This window comes from Musca vetustissima, unplaced genomic scaffold (assembly GCF_032173495.1).
Source record: "Musca vetustissima isolate MV318-11 ecotype Yass unplaced genomic scaffold, APGP_CSIRO_Mvet_v1 utg56881, whole genome shotgun sequence".
Classification (NCBI taxonomy): domain Eukaryota; kingdom Metazoa; phylum Arthropoda; class Insecta; order Diptera; family Muscidae; genus Musca; species Musca vetustissima.
Window position 1 is genome coordinate 155,237 of NW_026878537.1, and position 7,581 is coordinate 162,817.

Below are 7,581 nucleotides of genomic sequence, written 5' to 3' on the forward strand. Positions count from 1 at the left end.
TTCAATTTAATTGAATTAAAGTCATTATTATTATTAGTATTACAGACTGACATCAAAATGGCGGTTAATTATGAATTTATCAAGATGAAATTCAATCGCAGGCCATGGTTGCAGCCCAACTCCTGCCCCTTCGTAACCCTTCATAATTAACAACAGAATAGTTCTACCCGCCATTAGCAACGTTTTCACATGCAAAATATTCAAGTGGAGTAATTCAATATGACTTAGTTGTTGCTGTTATTTTTCTTTCATTTAATAAATAAAACAATTTTTTAAAACCAACTGAATAATGGGTAAAACATAAAAGGAGAGAATATAAAAGTGGTGAATGGAATACAAACATTTCAATATATATAGTACGTACATACATACATACAATGTTGTATCTTGAAGTGTTTCATTATTCTTCATTGTTGTTTGGCAACCATATAAGGTAAACATTTAAGCGTTTATCAGATTTCTTTGGTGGTAATATGCGAATATTTAAATTTTCTTAATCTTTTCATTGTTCACTGGGCAAATGGGTTATTAATGAAGCTGAAAAAAAAGTAATTAACTTTTCTTTTTACAGACTCATTATTGATTTCTTTAATTATTCTATAGATAATTATTATGTTGAAATTTTAAGGCATATCTCATTACGGACTGTGATGAAATGTAAAGAGATATGATTTCTTTAACTCTCTTTTATATTGGCAAATTTTTAAATTCATAGCAGAAATTAGAATATTTAATTGATCCATAATAGCCCCATACACATAAATAGTGGGTGTTTATTTATAGCATCTGTTTTAAGTTATGTTTGCCAAAATAACTACATACCTGTTTCGAAATTTAAAGAAATTAACATTGCCATTTTCTTCCAAACAAGATTCGTTAACTCGTTTTAAAACAATAACAAAACAGTTGAGTATCTTAAAATGGTTAAAAAATTCAGATGTTTTTTTTCTTTCCAAGCTTGAAATGTCAATGGGGAAATAGAAACTAAAACGAACGACAGATGGATACATGATACGATCGACAATAGAATAACAATGATGAGTTGGTATTGTAAATAATATGAAGTAAAATAATACAGTGGAAAGGAATATGTGCCAGCAATACCATGACCGTATATCATGTTTGGAATATTTAAAATACAAAATTTTAGGTCTTTAAAACGTTATAAAATTTACCAAGTTTACCAATGTAGTTTTCGAATTTTATAATAACATTTTAGCAAAATGTACATTTGGGGTTTTTAAAGAATTAAGGACCTAGTGGAGAAATATGTTGTATATATACACTGGTAGCCAAAACTACAGCAAACTGAATAAATGACCTGTAACATTTTTGAACATAGTGAAATAGCTAATTCATTAATTTATAAACAAATATAAACGCAAAATTTGTTTTGAAATAAAAAAAAAATTATATGGAAAACTAAATTGACCCAATTTTTACATGGTCGAAAATAAAACAACTTTTTTGATTCTTTTCTTACAAATAAGAAAATTTTGATAGCAATCAACAGCATGACTTTTATTTTTCATTACGGCAGCATATCTAGAAGGCATTGAGTCAATAAAATGCGTAATTTTAACCTTGGGTATACTATTCCTTGCACCCTGAATCTTTGGGAAGAGGTTGTGTCTGTTTGTTTGTGAAACTCTATTTATTTTGCTACCTATGATAAATCAAAGATCTTTCTATAGGTTAAAGATCTGATGATTGTGTTGGTCATTATAAAACCCTGATGACTGACTCCCGTAACCAAATCTTTTACATGTTTTGGTGTATTTTTTGGAGATTATTGTCTAGCTGAAATACTCAAACAAGCGGTATAGTTACTACAGCAAAGGGAACCTTAGATTTTTCCAACACAGTTATATAAAGAATCCGATCCATTACTTCATAAATAAACTCCAAAAAAAGGAAAATCACCAATGACGTTATTGACCCTAGTCCTTGCTTCCCAGTACCCTTGCAATACTGTGGCATGAGCCTTTCATTTTTGAACTTTCTCACGGTAATTTTTTTTTTTCATGTCTGATTATTTAATATTTAACTTTAATTCATCAGAGAACATAATATTTATCCATTAGTATCAGCTTTTTGGATTCCAATTAGTATCAGCTTTTGTGAAAGGCAATCCGGCTTTCCGATTGTTTACAGAAATAAAATAACTTTCTTGATAGTTTCCGGGCATGTAGGCCTGTTACTATAATTCGTGCACGCTCTGTTCCTGGGGTTATATCCAACGATAACCGTCTCACAAAGTCCGTTGAACTCTTAAATGGTTATTTTTTACTGATATGAAATCAGTACGACTTAATGTCCCTTTACAGCCTTCCTCGGTGCTGAGCTGTCACTACAGATATAGTTGCATAAAATCAAGTCATTTTCTGTGACAAATTATTTTCACAATTACTGGCAATTAGTTGTTTTATTGGAGTACGGTATTTGTTTCTAGCTATTTTCATATTTTTTGGCAATAAGTCCAAATTGAAAAAAAAATCCATTAATCCAAAATGACCTATAAGAATCGAAAAAGGTGTTGAAACCAAAACAGTGTAATTGTAACGGTAAAAATGACTAAAACCTTGGAGCTCATCTGTTTGTAATGTAGAGTTGCTTTAGTATTGTCCAAGCAAAAATTGAGACTGTGCCCTTATCCATAATTATTATTAATTTCATAATGAATTTTGCATTAATGCTTTTGTTTGTTTTTTTTTTCTTGGATAAATTTTGAAAAAAGTTATGCGGCATTTATTAACCTTTTGGCCACCAGTGTAGGTCCACATATCACTGTTTGTATACTATTTCGTCATTTGAAAAATAGGACGCTTTACTTTTCTTCAAATACGGACATTTCAGCTATATCATTAGCAAGATGACCACCATGAACCATTTTGAAATTTGTCATTCCTAAATTGTAATAACGCTACTTCAAAAGTGACAACCACAGAAATACTTACCCGGTATTTCTGTAGCAATTAATTAAAAATAATACGCATTGTTGGAAAATCCTTTATTTTATGGTGTCGTCATTCAAAAAAATCGAGAAGATGTCAACGGAATAAAAATATTTCTGTTTGGTATAGATATTACTCAAGCCGTTAATAATATTTAAATTATAGCAATTACGAGAGGGAGAGCACTAAGAGATATGTTAAAACAGTAGCCCATCTACAGTCTCTCTTACAACAACAATTATGTGTGAAGTATAAAATTAAGAAATGTATCTTAAAGATGCCAATAATAAAAATACAACACCAACAACAATATCTATTAGTGTCTGTAATGAAGGTGTGAACTAAATAGAATGAATAGACAGCAAATAAAGCAACGAAGAATGATCAAGAAAGAAAAACATCTGTTGTTAAAGCAGCAGAACAGTCGAAAACGAGGAAGAAGAAGAACATCAACACATAAAATGGGAACTGGTCCGCCGATCTACACACAGCAAAATAAAAAAATAAATTTGTTTAGTTGTCATATTTGTTGATATAGGTGGACGTTCAGCTATGTGTGCGTAGTATCTGTGTGTGTTTTTCTTTGGGGAACGATCATTGATTTTTGGCGAATGACGTCATTTTATTTTGATGTTATTCTTTTTGACACATCTCAAAAGATCACAGATTACCTTCAATTTTATTATGTTTTTTTGTTTGTTTGTGGCGGTTAATGATATTTAGTGAGAATAACTAATTATCTTCAATAAAATTAAAGAATAATAACAATTTAAATCAATTACGCAGGCGCTGTACTATGTACGATATATTGTAGGGGAGGCGGCGCTATTACTTGCTTGTTTATGGCAAAATACACGCAACCAGAGAGCAGAGTAATTGCAACATACATTTCGAGATTTCCAGATTAATAAATAACCAACTCAAGTACATGTAATTGACGTCAGCTATTTTGTAATACAAATACATTTTCAATTACTTAAAAAAAAAACGAAATTATGCAATTTTTTTTGTTTATTTTTTTAGGTCAACAGCAGTGTAAACACATTTTTGCATTCCTTTTATAGCAGACATCTGTTTTTTTTTTGTTTTAGCAGGATAAATTTGCCTTTTTTCTCTGCATTCCTGTTTTCTAAAAAAAGCAAATACAAATACTTGCGTCGTTGTTGTGTTTGCCTTGTTCATATCCACAACACAAAAATGCCAAGAGAATTCTTTCCAACAGCAAAACCTGTTGTTTTTATTTGCCAACTTTTTTTTCTAACTTTTCATCTTCGTTTTATTGTTGTGTTTTCATTTTGTCATACACTTCATTCTTCTTCTTTTTTGGGGTTAAACATTTTTTTGCTATTTTATAAATTCTTTTAAATTTGATTTTTACCACACATACTTTTTTCCTGGCGTTTTGCACACTGTTTGAATTTCTTTCTCCTTCTGCAGTGTGTTCAAAAAAACAACAATTTATGATTTCACCACGCACTGAAATTCGTTGGTTTTTTTTATAAAACCAAACCAATATTTTTAGTTTATTTTCTAAAGAAAATTTATACACGGCCTAACACCGATACCACGAACGAAATGCAACGACAGAAAAATATAAACTGGCCGCCTAGTTGTCGTGTTGCCAGTGCTGAGCACAGATACTTTTGTTGTTTTCCAAATAATGCGAGAGATAGAAAGATGGGAGAGCAATGTTGTCATTTACGGCAGCTGGCACTGTATTGGCGCTTCCGTTTTGTTTACCGTGTAGGGTTGTATTCGATAGAGTTAATGCCCGAGTTATTGGTGACGCAACGTAAAAAGTTAAATATGGATATTTTCCGACTAATTGAAATGAAATCATTTAAAATTGTGTATATTCCCATAGTTTTTGAGTAGTTTGATATTAAACAAACCAAGGGAATAACAGTACGTTTACATTTAACCGGATTTCGTTAACCCAGTGGGTTTCAATTGTCAATTCCTTTGCATATATGTCAAATAAATTCTCACGAAGTAGGTTAACCCGGTAAAAAGTTCTAATGTGTATGCCGTTTAAAGCAAATGTGATACACAATTCCACTGGAAAATATACGGGTATGTTTTGGAACACACGGCGAGTTTTTTATACTTCACACATACACTTCTCCTCAAAAGTTACCTCCTGTTCTGCGTCTCGCGTGAGTTGAAAATTTTTGAACTTCTGCACAACAAAAACAAAAATAAACGTCAACATGGTATTTGGAGAAATTGTGTTGCATTACCATATATAATTGTATTCGTTTTAACGTTGTTTCAGTAATTTTTTAGTAATTTCATTAATTCTAATACTATTTACATTATTATTTTTTAATATTTTATTATTCACAACATAAATTACATGTATGAAAGACTCTGTAATACCATTAATTTGCTGATTGATTTAACATTTGGCAGCCCTATCTTGTACGATCTTGTTTCAAAACAGCTGTTTGTGTTAAGCATGAGATTAATTCGGAAAAAATGCAACACAGACCTCAGTATCTATTTAAATTTTGGATTTTAATGGCGTTTTATATTAATTTTGCGATTTTAAACAAATTACACACAATAATAAGATATTAATCTATCATCATGTGCATGTTTTATTTCAAAAATAGTATTATTTTACAACAGCTCGACATATGTTCTATAGACTTTACCGTTGAAGTGAATGCCACAACATGCCCGATTATTAAAAAGTCCTGATACATCCATATATTACTTAAAAAAATTGTTGATTTTATATATATAATCAACCATTCATAAAAATATATTATTTAAAAATAAAGCGTATAGTTTTGTAATATTTTTAATATAATATTTTAATTCTGGTAGAATAAAAGAATATACGCTTAAAATACCGACAGTCCTTTTGGTACTCCTTAAAAATGATTTTATAGTTATATAAAAACTACTATTTAAAATTGTACAATTCGTAAAAAATGTGAACAAAATTCAACGCATAGATTTTTTTTTAATTTCACCGACAATGTCAGTTTATTGATGGCACCCTGTAAAACGAATTTCAATTAATTAGTGTTGGCAATACCATTTCTATATATTATAGTCGTGCCAAAAACCAGCAGTGCAACTAGAAAACAAATAAGCAAAGTATCGACAAGTGTTATAGATGTCGTTAGTATGTACATATTTTCTAATATTTAAAATGTTTTTAAAACATTACGTAGAACAATTTTTAGTTTTTCCCTAACGGCGCGGTATAGACCTATATACATTTTTTAGAAATATTTTTAATTTTTTTTTGATTATTACACTATTATTGCTGGTTCTGGAACAGAGCAATTGTCGTAGTTTTATCAAATTCGAAAAAAAATTGAAAAGTAAAATCTCATTTTGGCATTAAAAAATAATTAAAAAATAAATAAAAATCCAAATCCAAAAAATTCAATGTGCAATTCATTAGCTATTTTATCAGCTGAAGGTCGCTGGGATGACGTCTTTCGATGCTTACAATTGGATCCCAATTCAACTATAGATTTAGCAGGATTAAAAGGTAAACTGAAAAATCTCATTAATTGGTTGTCTCCCGTTAACAACAATGTCATTTCATTAACATAAGTATCCAACAACAATTATGATTTGTGGCTGGAAGAATCTCAGGCAATGTTGAGATTTTTGGAAATCACCTTGAAAGTCATTGTTTTGTGTGATAATGTCCTATACATTGTGTTTCTCGCCTATTTGTCGCTGTTAATCGTCAAGTTTTTGCGTTACAATGTGTGGCATAATGCAAAACGTAGCATTAGCCGTGTAAAAGCAATGTCTCAAAAGAAATTAAATGCTAAGCCGCTGAACAGATAATTTAAATACTGTTTTTGATGTTAATTGAAAAATAATTAAAGAGAGGAAAAGTCGACCATGTTGCACACTACATATAAATAATTTGGAATACTACTAAACTAAAGGGGATTATCTTCAAGAAATGATGTTTTCTGAAGTTGCAGCTTTTTAAACTCAAAAATAACTAAGTGAATTTTTAAGGAATATCAGACCTATAATTATGGATTGTTAAAAGGATTTACTTTAAAAATACGAAAAAATAACTGATTTTTAAGGATGGATTCTTCAAAGGATTATCTGGATTGTTGGATTGTTAAATGGACGTACGACCAGAGCAATAAGCCTGGTTTCTTTAAAGGATTATCAGAGGTAAGTTAATCGATATTGTAAAGAATAAGTTGAAAGTATGGATCAGTCTGCCAGTGTTTATTTCGAAAGGACAACAAAAAGTCTACATTATTATTAGGTATTAAAAGGATATCCCAAGGACTATCAGGGCTAAGAGTGTTGATTACATTATAAAATATATATTTTTTACAAGCTGTAAGCGGGAGAAATGATCGAAGTTGACCGCATGTTAGCAGTCGTAACATCGCCCAGGAGCTAAGTAATTTCTAGGACTTGTATGTAATATATTCGCTTCTTTTTAAATACAAATCAATTATTTTATATATTAAAATGTTCTCAGCGATTCGGAATATTTTATATTCCGTAACCAAAACAAAGCTAAATTCAATTACATTATGTAGGGTATGTAAGCAAAATGCAAAAATAATTGATTTGCAAATCATAAAAGATTTAAGACACAAACGTGTCATAAGAAAAACAA